Below are 15,216 nucleotides of genomic sequence, written 5' to 3' on the forward strand. Positions count from 1 at the left end.
TGGATCTTTCCCTTCTGGTTTATCGGAGCATACCTACCTCAATGGAATTTTAGACTTTTGTTCTGACGTGTTTGCATTTCTTATGGCTTATTTATTCTTTGTTCTTTATTCCCTTTATTTACCTCTGATTGACTTTGTTCGCAAGAAAAGAGGGCTGCTTGCAGTCAAGTGACATCATAATGGCATAGGTGTTCCCTTATTGGTGGATATGTTTTGTACTACGTTTCTAATCCCATTGGGAGTCTATGTTAGCTTCTTGGGATTTGGAGTTTCTTCTTGACTGCTGCTATAGAATAAAGTGAGAAAAGAAATATATAATACTCGCCTAGTGTCTTTAATAAAATTAAGACTTTCCGTCATAAACTAGGAAAATCTACATTTCTCTTTCCTCGCATTACAGTATTGCCAAAAAACAGCAGAGGGCGCACATGCTCTGTTTTGGATGAGATACTTCACAAAATATCTAGAAGTAGGGCTACCAGATTTTGAAATCTAAAAACGGAAACAGCTCGCAAGAAAGAGAAGAAGGACTAATGTAGCATGATCCAGGGGAATAGAATGACAGCACGCATCGGGAAAGAAACAGACGAGGCATTAGGGGAGTAAATAAAAAGTCAATTTCACTACCCACAGCATATTAGCTCTCTAATAACATCTAATAGTTAGTACTGCTTTATAACACATAAAAAGTGCCTTCACTGTTTGAAGTCGGCCCTCACTGGAAACCAAAACCTGAACCCAAATTGCAGAAATCTGCCAGTGTGTCCCGGCAAATCCGGGAGGCCTGGTCACCCTATCCAAAAGGGTCATTAGGTGAAAAGTATACATACAGTAGTTCTCACATTCGAACCCTGTGCTTTTGGTAAAATACCAATAAATAAAATTCAGAACATCAGTGTGTTTCTTTGTGTCGGGCTGTTTCTACGGCCAATTGTCATATGTTCGGCTCGGTCTAAGAAGGAGTAAATCCACCTGGACTTCTGTACGCCTTAGACAACAAATGCAAGGAACGGGGCATGAGCGCAACAAGAAGTCTAACAGCACATTTTTTGGGATACTATTAATAATTAAACTGTTTGATCAATTATTCTCCTAAATTAACATTCCTCTATGCATCATTATTATCTGTTAAACTATTTTACAGTGTATTCATTCATCGTTAGTCTAAGATGGCCTCCACAACACCCACGTTAAAAATGCTGCCTTCGAGCCTTACTTTCATTTCTACCTTTGTCCTCTTTCTCGCTCTTTTGCTTTCGCTTTCCGAACATCAATTCTGTGTGTGCTCTGGCTGTTTGCGCATGCGCTGACGACGGCCATGATTACTTGTATCTGAGTTCTTGTGAGCTACCGGTGTGTCTCTGGCCGGTTGAACTCTGGTCATTATCGTTTCACAGGAAACACGGTGAGTTCTTTGCTTGACACGACAACATTTTTCTTTGTGGGAGAGTTCCTGGGTTTTGGAGGAAACGTTGTAGCGGCCTTGAGCGCCCAAGCGGAAAGAGAATTGGAGGAGGAAGGGATCGTGACTGTGCACTCTGTAGGCATCCGTGTAGGAAATCGCTCTGCCTTTGCACAGGCCTGAAATCGAAGTCTTCGATCTATTCTCACCTGACTTGGGTGTACAGCTGGACGTCAACATTACGTTTTGCTTTGCTAAAACACACAATTATTAATTACATCAGCCCCTATGAATGGTCCTCTAGACGATCAAAGAGTACTGCGGTGCCAGCCATGTGGCGCTAGCTAGTAGCAACACAAATTCTTTATGTATAATTGAACTTAAGGAAGAACACACACCAACTCTCTTTTATTAGCGAGACACCTGACTGGTTAACCCTGTAGAGGGATGGGTGTAGACAAGTGTAGTAGACAGCCCTTTTGGAGAGTGGATTGTAAAGAGACCGGCTCTGATTGTCACTGCATTCTTTCCAAAAAAACAGTGAGCGGTCAGTGAGTCCAGCAGTGGTATAAGGCACAACTGTGAATCTGTCAGTCTCAAATTCATTTAGCAGGATAGACATGGACACTTGGACAGATGATAACGGCTGCAAAAGTACGTGATTGTTAGTTTCCATAGTTTAGCTTGATAATGAGTCATTGGAGGAAACCGATACAGACGACTCAGGATCGGTGGTGGCATACATGACCTTCCTTTGAGAGTTCTCAGTTGGTCAATCTGGCTGAAGCTTTTGATTTTTAATAGTTGGTGTCCAAGAGATTAGACTATGATTCGGAGAAAGAGTTTTGCTAAAGGCATGTTGATTGTGATGCTTGACCTCCAAAGATAGTCTTTTGCCTGGTCACCTACAAATCCAGTGTTTTTCACTAGAGCACCTCAGAGTCCGTCTCTCATCAGGATGCACCTTGGGCATGTTGCCATTTGACAGTGTGTATTCTGTCTTGGAGTTGCACGTGCGCTCCTGTGTGTACCTCCTGCTTCCACATCATATGCATGCTGCAAAAGATCTTCAGATAGTTGCCTCAGAACACCAAACAAACCATCACCCAAGCACCCATCACCAGTAGGCTGGACTACGGCAGCACTCACTGTACCAAAATCTAACCTCCTCCATTGACTAGACCATCCAGAATACCTCTGCAAGACTCGTACCTGACCTCCAACATAGCACCTACATCACACCGCATCTCAGGAAGCTTCACTAGCTCCCCATTCACAAGCACAGCCAGTTCAAACTTCTCCCATGTACAAAGCCCTACACACCACGGAGCCAGAATACCTGAGCAACTGAACACACTTTCACAAGACATCTACACACTGCCTCATTCGCGCACACTCCCCACATCCTCTAAAGCAAAACTGAAGGGTGGCTTATCATCCTACATCAAACCCAAGACATGGAACTGCCTCTCAACAGATTAGAGCCTCCTCCTCACTTCTTGAGATTGACAGGAAGCTGTAGACTTGGCTCTTTGCATAAGAACCTTGAGGACTACACACCTAGATACCTGCCCAAGCGCTTGGATATACTCTTGGGTGATTAGTGTGCTATGCAAATCAACATAACATAGCAATGAGCTGCTGCCAAGTCACATGGAAGGGTTGGTCATGTGCAAGATGTGCCGAAGAGTAGTCCACGACACCAGTGTGATGAGCAGACTGAATTTCAGTGGTCAGCTGTAGCTTTGGAGCACCATGAATGCTTCTGGAACTGCAGTGTTTTATTGATGGCCTGACTCCAGTCAGATTGTGTGTCGCTGTAGGTGGTATCATCAATGTATTTTTGAGAGGAATTGGAAGAGTGTTGTCGACCAGTTCAGTTACGCTTACAACATAGATGTCTGGATCCTTTCCCTAGTTGATGTTGTCCAGACCAGTTAAATGGACGTCACTCGGGTTGGCGAAATAGTGGGTCAGGTGTATTGAACGTTTGCAGATCTGATTGTAACTTCAACTTGTAACTTCTTTGTGGCCCCTTCATCAATCTGTGGTGGTTCTTACAGGGTGCATCAAGTGTTCTTCTGAGCATGAGGATGGTTTGCACAATGGTTTTTAGGTTGTGTTTTTGCCCTGGTTGGTCTTTGAGTTGATAGTGATGGGAAATCGTCTTCAGTCTGTGCCAGTCACTAATCGCTCTTGCTTTGGGTGCTGTTGAATGTAAGGCAGCTGGTGATGGTGTCTGGGCAGTGTTGTAGAAAACTAGAGACTCTATTACAAGCGCATGTGGCTTATTAATGACTCTTCCGCTGTTCATCGGTGGGTTGATGGTTGCCTTTATAACTAGTGGTACAAGTCCTTGGTGGTGGTGACATTTTCTGACATAATCAAACCTGATTAAATGCCTTAGCAGGACTCTTCACATTTTTTGAAGGACCGTTTTTCAGATTTATCAGTGTGAACTGTCGGGCAGTCCACTCTCTTCAACTCTTTTCTTGATATTTGGGTGTGGTACTTGTTCTTGAATTCAGGCCAGTGGAGCCTAGGTGGGTGGGTGGTAACATTTGTAGTGACTTGCAGTTACATTTGAACATACCGCTGTGTTTCGTTTTTTGTTGTTGTTTGTTTTGTTTTTTATTTAGGCGAGGGACACTATGCTGGATATTTGGGGGCACATTTAGGTAGAGGGCGTGATCTTGGTGTATCAACTTAGCAGGCGTCAGTTCCTCCCAAGATGTGTATCAGCTTATTAGCACTGTAGTAGTTTACTGATATGTGTCCTGGATGGGATCTCTGACTTCCCTTTCACGTAGTCCCCGAGGTGTTCACTTCTTGTTCAGTCTTTTTGTTTATGCATTATTTTCTTTTGGTCTTGTCACTTTGAACTTTAAGTGACTATGACAAACCCTTTAGGGGTCTTATGCTACAGACCTCTCTCCAGCCTGTCTGTATTCCCTGGACACAGGAGGAGGCGGAGCTCAGTAATTCATTGCTGGTCTTTCATTGAGAAACGTGGAGTGGACATTTCATGCTCTCGAGGCTGATAGAAGAACCCTGGACCCGAGGTGCCCATTTCATCCTGGATTCAGATTCCCCTAGTGTGAGTTGTGCATAGGCTTTCTTTTCTTCTTCAGGTCCAAATTGTCCAGTCTAATGTAGTCTGCATTGCTCTACAGGGAGTCTCATATTGACACTGCCTGTAGTGGTCAGAATGCAAAACATCTTGGAGGCAGACATCTCCATCTTTTCATAGTCTCTGCCAGGTCATATGCTCCCTTCATGGTTTGAATGAGAGCATCTTTTGCCACTAGCACGACAGGAGGGAAATCTGTGGTGCAGGGTAGGTGGTTTCAGCCCAGAAGAGTGTTGGAACAGTGACCACCACTTCCCTTCACAAGTAGAGGCCAAACAGCTGTGGCCTGTGATGAGTCTTCAGGTGGTCCTGAAACTAAAGACAAGACTTCTATGGGGTAATGTAGGGCGCCCTCAAAGTTAAAGCAGGGTCTGTTGCTTGAGCAATCTCCACAGGCTGAAGATGTCGGCCTAGAAGTGGACCTACGGAGGGGACACCCCGGTAGCAGAGTGTGAGGAAAGCCAGTTGGGTTATGCCTTGTAAAGTTTAGAAAGTGCAAAGTGCAGGTGGGGCAGGTTCTCAGCAGTGTTTGGACCCGGAATGCAAGATTGCAATTGACAGCTCCTCACTATCAGTTTTTGATTCGGATACCCTTTAATGAGCTGCAGCCACAACTAGCAGTGCAACCAGGCACTGAAATACTATGGCAGGAAGTATTCAGACTGTGCCAACCTCATGGTCTGGTGGTGTTTTTGTTGAGGTGATGGATCAGATCCTCTTCAAGCTGGGTCCAAGTGACACTTTACGCACTGCTGGCTGCAGCTCTCATGCAGAGGGAGTAACACAGGACATGCCTTGAGTGAGGTAGGTGATGATGGGCCATCAGACAGTCTCCTCACTCTAGATCAGAATTGCTTTGGTTAGCTCAGATGGTATGTATGTGACTTCCTTTATCATTGACTTCACCTTGCGTCTCCTTTATCTGCTATATCAGTCTGGCAATGCGCAGCTTCTTCAGGCACACAGTCACTGTATGTTGGGAAAGCAGTGGTGCATAGCATAACAGCGTTTGAATGTGAAATACTGAAAGTGGGTGGTGGGTAGTGCCTGGCACCAAAAAATAGCTGAGACCATGTCGTCATCTGGTCCCTTGTGGATCTGTCTGCAGGGTGCCATTCTCTGGATTAGCAGCTTTTCTCCTCTGAGGTGGGATGCTGTTGAGGAGGTTCCTTTGCTCCTTGGAGGGAAATATGGTTGAATCCCTTAACTGCTCACCTGCTTTAGTTTCCTGGGGCTGAGATCCAAGGCTATCAGTAGTGCGGATGGTGGGTAGAAACATCTGGTGCTTCACGCCTTCTTTCATCTTTGAATTGCCACTATTCACTGACCTGTGGAATGTGAGGTAGGATCTGTGGAGCGGGAGGTAGAAAGTCTCCCCAGGCTGGCAGATTCTATGAAGTAGTAGTGCGGCTCATGAGTGACATACAAGGTCATTCCTGAGGCCACGCAGTGTGTGAGACCTCTCATGGACAGATCATCAAGCGTCATACCCCACCACATCCCTGCACCCCTACAGCAACACGAGACAGAGTGGGTTGAAACATAACTTGATGGTATCTGTGACACCACAGCTGATGTGTGATCTCCTGTCATCTAATTGGCAGAGCTGCATTGACAGATGTGTTCACACGTCCCTCGTCGTCAGTGAAGTGTCCTGTGTGACACCAACAATACAAGTTTAATGGTGACAAGGTCTGTAAGTAGAAACAAGGTGGTGTGAGTACATGCGTCCATTTCAGTGGTGACCTCTGTGCCCCGATTATTAGGATTGAGTAAGAAAAACTGTAATCTTCGCACTTGTATAGCGCACTACTCACCCGTTAGGGTCTCAAGGCGCTGTACACATACCGCTGTGGAACCCCTCCTGGCTTTTCCCTGTGAGGCACCCACTCCTGGGCAACCTCCAGGGTGAAGCCTGGCATCCAAGCGCTGTCAGGGCCGTTGTGGAGATTAGGCAAGCTATTGCCCAGAGTTACAGAGTGGGACCCATTAATTAGATTAGGCACCGAGGCAAGAATTATCTGGTCCAAGGGAATTGAGCCCAAGACCCGCCAAGGCAGGAATTGAACCCTGGTCCCAGGCCAGATCTCTGTATCAGGGTCTGCCGCTGTAACCATTGTGCCACACTTCTCCACAGGAAACCGCCTCCTTGCATAGGTAGTGCGCACAGTGACGTGTCCTGGCGGACGTTGGAACTATAGCTGTTTTCAATCCTAAAATGTCAACGGCTAAGGTCAACATTTTTCTTGTAATCTATTTTTATCTCCTACTTAGGGCAGTATAAGTAGATTGCACCCATGTGCCATAGAAAAGGGGCTTTGTGGTGTGAGCCAGGTAATGTACTGCAGTGTTGACATTTGACTGAAATGCTGTTCAGGCCAAGGTTTGTTGATATTGGACAGCCCCGGTATTATTCTGCAAAAGGATATAAAAGTAATGTGGTCTGCAGAGGAATGAAGCTCCCCATGGAGTAGTCTTGCAGCCTCAGATGATACAACAAGGCAAAACATTACTTGCCTGTGTACAGAGGCTGAGTGACCAACATCCAACGCAGTGCAGTGTAAGGTACCCAGATCCTTTGCTTGGAGAAACATTTAGCCCATTTACACCTAGTTATAGTTGCAAGCACAAAATAAATCTGCCTTCTCTTAAAACTGTTTTGAGGTATACTGCCCATGACAGCAGTTGAGGCTTGAATACTTAAGGAAAGTGATTGAAATTTACATTTTCACTCAATTACGGTAGTATTTGAAGTAAGGGTGAAATGAAAGTCTTCTCAGTGTCTGTACTCTGAGGTTTCCGTGAAAGTATATCAACGCGAACCAATGCATTCTAAATAGCTTGTTTTCATGAAGTGCTTAATTCTGTAGGTTTGATATTTTCAAGCACTGTTAAAAAAATAAAAAAAATAACGTGTCATTACCCTGTCTAAACATTCGACAGCTGTGAGTCTGACCCGGGACTGAGTCGGCGATATTTGGGGTAGACCCCTCTTGAGAATTCATTACTTCTTGGAAAAAATGTATCCAGGTCAAAATTGTGTGATTTTATATATATATATATATATATATATATATATTTATTTTTTTCCTTCTCTTTTTTTTTTTTAAGACAAATTGGTGGGGGGGTGCAAGAAAGTATATATATTTTTTCTGAAAATGATCTCAGCAAAATGTTTACTTTACCCTCTTATCAACTTTCCCAAATAGGCAAAGCTGTAAAACCAAAATATTTTTTTCTTCACTGATTTTGTGAGTGGACCTATCCTGCTTGACAGGAAATACCATAACAATATCAAGATTTTGGTTTATTTTGATTCTTTGGAATGAGAAGCTGTAGCCTGGAGTGTTTGGGCAACTAGGTGAGTTTACCAATTGAAGACATTTTTGAAAACTGGACAAGCAGGGATTCTCTGATGGTGTAGTTTATGTGTAGCCCACAACTTTAATATTGTTACCCAGAAAGCCCTCAGAAGGTGTCTGGAATCTTTGAATTTCTGTGACTTAAAAGCTCCCTAGTTGTGTTGTGGGTCTAAAGCTTGGAACATAAGGCCTCAAAGTACAAAATGTAAAGAGCCAGATATTTCATTTTGAATAGTATTCTTTCTGGGAATGTGGTTAGGTGCAGTATTTGGGCATAGGGTTAGGCAGCGCCTATCAAAACCTATCAACCCAAAACATTCCTGAAATCCTAGACACATTCTGCGTAGTCGAGATGGCGTTGTCTCTGTTGAGCTCAATACATTTTCTTAACCAGATGACCTTCCAAGCTACACCAACAAGCCCAAAGTTTCCTAAATGTCTCACTTTCCATGGGTGGTGCCAGCAGCATTTGAGCTCAGGGTCAGCTGTCACCCATGGAAAACCACCAACCTCAGGCTTCTCTGAAAACTAGAGATCCATGGTGAAGTGGCTTGCATTGATTCCCAGAACATTTTTGTATACAGAATGCCTTATAGATGGCATAATTATGCCTAAAAATATATAATCTCGTAGTTTCCATGGGGGTAGCTTCAGCATTGGGCCCGTGGTTGGTCGGCACACAGGAAAAATACATGCTACAGAAATGTTTGAAAACCTGATACCTGGTGTAGTCCAGGATTGTGTGGCATGCATGCATGGACCTTACCACTTAGCTAAAATGCTCTGTAAATGTCAAAGTATGTGCAAAAAATGTCTCATGTATATGTGTGACATAAAATATACATCCAACAGCAAAAGTCCATCAGTTCCACACATCTTATGAAAATAGTATCCCACCCTTTTGGGTGGCCTATCGCACTTTAGAGGAAGCAGTAAAACGTTTGCCTGTGTGAAGCCACGGGTACTATCAATTTGATCTTCATGTGTTTAAGTTTTGGTCCATTCAGGTCACATGGGTTGGACCCGTCTTGGGCCCACCCACACATGAATTGCTGTTTTTCTTGGGTGGTAAGATGTTTGCAGATGAAAGTGCTTAAAATTTCTGTTTTATAAATATGGACAAAATTGCTATTTTCAACCAAGGCTTACAGATTTGCATGGCATTATGGGTAAGAAGACATGCTGGGATCTCTGTTGACCCACGCAACCCTTGATTCCCCGGTTCTCGAGTTTTCAGAAATGGCCAGGGTTAGCTGGGTTTTCTGGGTGTCTGTAGATCACTGCCCATTTGTTCGATGCGTCTGTAATGGAAAGGGAGAAAATAAGCTCCTTTTTTTTTCTGGGCAGAGCCGAATACTGCATACACTCCTCTAATCACTAGTGGGAGGAAAGTGAGATTTCTTTGTGCCTAGTTCTGACATATGGTCAGTAAGAAGTAAACCCCTCATCCTGCCTTCCTCAGTGGGTATAAAACTATTTAGGGCCCATGCGTCAGGAGAGGGGTCAATGGCAGGATAGGCTGGCCCTCCCACCCCATATCTTTTTTTTCCTTTTTCCATAGTGGGTTTATTGAAACACACCTCCAAAAGAGAGAGAGATAGCTTTGAACCTGGAGATTTAAGACCTTTTCGGCCCCACACCACACATTACATTAAAAAAGTATTTGCTGGTGGTTTAATGAGGTTTACTGTGGACCCCAGCCTCCCCTGCCATCCCCCCCCCCCCCCCCCTCAAAAAAAAAAAGATTGGTGGGGAGCTAAACACAGCCTTTTTCTCTATCAGGGTGAGGGCTTGACCCAATGCCAACACAGGTTGGACTATCATCCCTTCAATAATAATAATAATAGAAAATACTGTAACCCACCGGATGGGTATATTGTGAGTAAACATGCATAAAGACTTTCTGGTTCCTGGGTGGAGGGGTGCAGCCCACTGACAAAATGGGGCGCCCCTTACATAATTAAAAAAAAGAAGTAATTCCTGCTTTCTAGTGGTGCTTTGTGCCACTCATTTGGGCAGAATGGGGGTAAATTCCACAATCTGCCTTCTGTAGAGGGGCAAAAAGTCTGTCTGTGGCATGGGGGCCCCTCCCACAACCCCATTTCTTTTTATTTAAAAAAAATAAAAAAATTCCCTGATGTGTGGTAACTTTTCTACCCCTGGGGGAGCGAATTGAGGCAAATGCCCCAGTCTGCCTTCTGGGACAGGGTGGGGGAGTAGAAACACTGTCTGGGTCATGGGGTTTGCAGTGCAGCCATATCTGTTGGCATACTGACTAGCCCTCCACCCAACCTATTTTTTAAATTTCTCTGGTGCTGGTGAACATTCTGCCTTTTTATTTGGGTAGTAACCAAGAGATTAATTGTACTTAATAAATAAGTTTACAAAAAAAGATTATGTAACCCATAACATCAGTTATGTCGTCCCAAATTTATTAATTTGTAATATCCGTTTCCCATGTGATAAGTTGGCAGATATGTAATTATTTAAACACTAAGTTGGGGCTCCCCTCTAAGAGATGCTTTTGGTGTTGACTTAAAGGTTTGAACTTTCATATAGAAAAGCAGTTGTACTGCCCTTCACTAACACAGTCACTCTGATGATAAGTGCTGGTACTGTTCACTTGAGAGCACGAGTTGTTAAAAGACATGTTGGTGCTGCTCTGTTACAAGTAGAATAATACTGTGTTTAACCAGGGTCCATCAAAGTAGAAACTCCTGGAGAGGGGGAATTGTTGGGTCGGCATCCAAGTACATTCAGAGCCTGATATCCGGTCCAGTAAAGTCGAAGGTGTCCAGTGCCTAGAGTGAGTCCCTGAGCTTCACTGACGGCCTGAGTGAGGATTGCAATGACCTGGACAGAGAGGAGCAAATGTAGTTCACCTACTTAAGTGAAGGGGGCAGTGGTCTGCAGCGGGTTTTGGACATTTAGCCTGTCGCTGCACAAAGACTATAGTGCAAGATCACCCGTAGCAACAATTGAATCGGCAGGCCCTTACAGTTCCACGGTGCCACCAAAATAGACCAAGCAATATCCAAGCAACTCTAGAGAAGATTTATCCTCTCTCTCCCCACTGCCCCAACACATCACATGCCTATCACCCCTTCGATAATAATAATAGAAAATTAAAGGCTGCATTGCATCCACAGAATTTAGGAAACATATGATATTGATGCAGGCCCATGAATGACCTGGTATTACCAACTAAGAAGAAGAGAAATACTCCAGGCCAATAAAGTTACACAATAAAAACAAGTTAAAGCACAATACATTAACTCGCAAAAACAGTGCAGCGATTTTACATTTAAAAAGTTGCATAGAGTTCCCCACTATTGTCTTGATTCCTTAAAAAAGAATACACACGCACAGACCAAAAGCAAAACCATACTCCATGTCTAAAGGTACAGTCCATGTGTAGTATAGTAATGGAAATAATAATTTTTTAGGTGTAATCACAGACCATAAAAATAATTAAGACATTAACCCCTTCACGGCTAGGCCTTCTTTTCCCTATTTTTTTGTGTTCTCAGCATAATTCCAGCTTATGGTGGAAACCAGTGTGAAACCCATGGGTGATTCGGAAAGGTATACATTTCTGAAAACTAGACAAAATTCATAATTCTTCAAGGTTTTTCCAAGGAAAATAACTGTTGAAATAAAGAAAAAAATGGGATTTGTGACAACATTTTCATCTGTAGCTTTTTGTCACTATGGCCGATGGACAAAAGCAATATGTCCACTAGACCCTTCTGGTTGCAGGGATAAATAGGGTTTGTAGGTTCTCCTAGAACCCAAGGTACCCAAAGGAGACAACTGAGCAGCACTATACAATGGATTTGTCATTGGGTCCCAAGTATAGACCAATGCTCATAGTGAAATAGGAAGAGTGAAAAATGGGCATCAAGGAAACTGATATATTTCTGAAATGGGTACAAGATATAGAGTTTTTAGTTCAGGAGAAGTGGTTATTTCTACATTTCTGAATCAGTGGGTACCAGTACCAACGTATGATTTGGAGGGTAATTTTCAAAATGTCATCTTTCTATACACTGGCTTACATTTGAAAGGCACAAATGCAGCGGAATCCAATTGGTAATAACAAAGGTTCTACTATTCTATGCTCCCACAAGTCCCCTGCTAAAAATGGTACCTCATTTGTGTGGGTAGGCCTAGTGCCCCCGACAGGAAACTGCCCAAAACCCAACATGGACGCATTACATTTTTTCATGGAAAACTGACCCTCTTTTTCCAGTGTGGGTAGCTCTAGATCAGGGGTTTTCAAACTGGGAGAGGGGTGGGCTGGATTCTCTATAGAAGAGCCTCAAGTGATCCTAGGCGCCAGACTCTGGCCCACAGATGCTTTATTCACATAACAGTGCTCTGTTTCAAGTAGATTTTTTTTTTTATTGCATTTTTAAAAAGGTAACAAAATTCCACTGCAATGTTTAAATAAGTCTAGACCAGCGGCGGCCACCGCATATGTCAAGCAGGGATTGGGAGGGAACAACTGGGGAAACAACATTTAAAAAAGAAAGAAAACACTTAACGCTTCCCCCATTCTGCCGTCCCATGCCGCCTTGCTCCTCTTGTGGTGTCCCAGCACAGGCTCCCCAGCAATCCTGGGGCTGCTAGCATGCTAAACATAGCATGTAAGCAGCATCAGGATTGGTCTGAGCTACAGTGACTGCCGCTTAGACACAAGCCTGTGGTCTGTTTGGGGAGGAGGGGGAGAGGGGAACTACTGCTCAAGATTTAGGACCCTAGCTCAGCTGGAACCCATGGAAACCTAGCCCCCCTGTAATTGTTTTTAAAACTAGACATCTTGGGGGACTTACATTGCTCTCACCACATTTGTTTTACCCAGAATCTCCTGCAAAGCTCAAACTTTGACAAAAAAACACATTTTTTACACATTTCTTCGATGAAACTTTCTGGAATCTGCAGGAGACACAAACTTCCTTACACCTGGCATTCCCCCAAGTCTCCAGATAAAAATTGTACCTCATTTGTATGGCTGGGCCTAGTGCCTGCACCAGAACAAATCAAACCAAGGTCAATGAAGATCCCTTTGCAAGAACTCCCATTGAAGTTAGCTTGATCAGTTCCTGTCACAGGCTCCAGACGCAGCCATACAAGTGTGAGCAGCATTTCTATTGGGACAAGTGGGGAAATGCTGGGTGGTAGCAATCTTGTGGTTTCATTCTTATTCTGGAAGAATATGGCACAGAAATGCAAGTACAATGTGTGGTTTTAGTCCCATCGCGATGTTTGCAGGGCACTGTGCCAAATCCAACCAGTATACACACACATACTGGTTGGATTTGGCACAAGGATGGGTGAAAGTTTCAAAATGTAAATTTTAATAACAGATTTCACAAAAATTAACTACATTTAATGATTGAAAGGTCAAAAAACCGAATCAGTGATTCAGAGCAGAAACTGTGCGACAAGGCGCCAACTGCATTACAGGCCATTCACACACCTTTCATGTATCAACAGACTGTGACATTCAAAGGCCCATCCCTTTCATACATACACACACCCACGTGACTGATGCAGCAATCACATTAGCTGGCAGCTAACGGAGTGTGTGTGGCCTGGCGTTTGGCCAGCAGTGTGTCTGTGACCAGCAGCAAGTCATTACTCACAGACCGCCAGCTCTCACAGACCTCCAGCCAAGCGCCAGCTCACGCAGACCGCTAGCCAATCACCTATTCACACACACACACACTGCCAGCCAGGCACTGTTCAGACGCACTCCTATCACATTTCTTTACAGAAAAGAAAACTCAAAACGATTGAAAGTAGATACAGAACTATAACTACACACACACAGCAGCTCTAACTAAATACATCATACTACTGACAACCATGAAATCTGAACAAAAAATATAAAACGGGAGCTTATGGTCACTCCCAATAACTCTGTTGCATGTGGTACAATTAAAAACATGCAGGGGCACACTGGCCCAGGATTAGAAGGACACTAGGGGTAGTCCAAACGAGACTTCTTTAACACGCCTCTTCAGACAGCCTCCACATTTCCTACAGGTGTAGGAGGCGTGGGAGGAATGTAATAAGGAAAGTGGAGATCTTTCAATCTAGGCACGTCCTCCACCACTCCAACTCTTAGAGCACTTGCCTGTTCCACTACAAGGGTGCCTTTCACAGACTGCTGAAACTGAACAAATGTCATCTTTGAATCTGGAGAACAATCCTTGAATACAGCAAAAGTACTGAAGGTTGCTATATACATAGCTAACTTCCTGTACCAAATGTGAGCCTTACGAACAGCAGTGTAAGGTTCAAGCCACTGATCTACTTTATCCACACAACCCTTTGTGCTTATTGTAAAATGCACACAGGTTTGTGTGCTTCATCAACTTGACCCCAGACAGTCACCAGTTAAGTACTTTCATCATGAAGGGTTGTCAGCATGTGGACATCGCTATGCACAGCACTGAACTGTCTTCTCTGAAACGTTTTACATACAAGCTCTTTAGGGTAAGCTTTACTGTTAGGCTGGATTGTGCCACAAGCAGTAGTGTCCACTTTGAACAATTCCCTTAACAATTGCACACAAGTGTAGAAGTTATCTACGTATAAATGATGACCTTTGTTAAGAAGTCCTCTACCGAGTTCCATCACAATTTTCTCACTAACTCGGAAAGGGGATGAACAACTATGGGTTCTATAGAACTATTTCCGCCAGTATGCACCCTGAAATTATAGACCTATCCAGTACTACTCTCAGACAGCATATACATCTTAATGTGCCCCCTTGCTAGGAATTTACTGCCTCAGAAACAAACCGCGCTTGAGCAGGAGCAAATACTCATCCACAGCTATTTCGTTCCCTGGAGCATCTCCAAAAATCGATTTACAAAATGGTCAAGGGTAGGCTGAATCTTAAAAAGGTGATCTTGTGGCAACGCTGCTGCATTGTCAACAAAATGTAGTATCAGAAGCAAATACCTGTCACGTCTCATGGTTGAAGGAATTATAGCCTTTGTCATCAGTGGACTAGTAGACCAATACGAAGACAGCAACGGCTTCCTTATCAAGCCCATCAACAAAGTTAAGCCCAAGAACTTCTTCAACTAATCCAGATTTGTGGGAGTGCATCTGGTAGCTTTAGAACGGGGCTTTAGTAAGACACTGTTGTCCCTCAAAGGTTGTTCAGATTAGTCTGGTCAAAAATCTCATCAGAAATACATTGTCAGGGATGTGGAATTCCTATCGCCCGACGCCCGGGACATCTTGTTTGGGGTCATGGGCAACAAGTTTTTATGTTTACTTTGTCCTTGGGACAAGTAGGCCCA

General features: G+C 43.8%; 1 protein-coding gene across 1 annotated transcript in view; it reads left to right on the forward strand.

The window, feature by feature from the left end:
* Window positions 1-1,276: 1,276 nt before the first annotated feature.
* Window positions 1,277-15,216, forward strand: part of PSMA4 (proteasome 20S subunit alpha 4) — a 56,139-nt gene continuing 42,199 nt past the window's right edge. The window contains exon 1 of the mRNA XM_069232562.1: window positions 1,277-1,405. The gene's annotated coding sequence lies outside the window, so the exon portion shown is untranslated. The remainder of the gene's footprint in view (window positions 1,406-15,216) is intronic.

Source organism: Pleurodeles waltl, chromosome 4_2 (genome assembly GCF_031143425.1).
Source record: "Pleurodeles waltl isolate 20211129_DDA chromosome 4_2, aPleWal1.hap1.20221129, whole genome shotgun sequence".
Classification (NCBI taxonomy): domain Eukaryota; kingdom Metazoa; phylum Chordata; class Amphibia; order Caudata; family Salamandridae; genus Pleurodeles; species Pleurodeles waltl.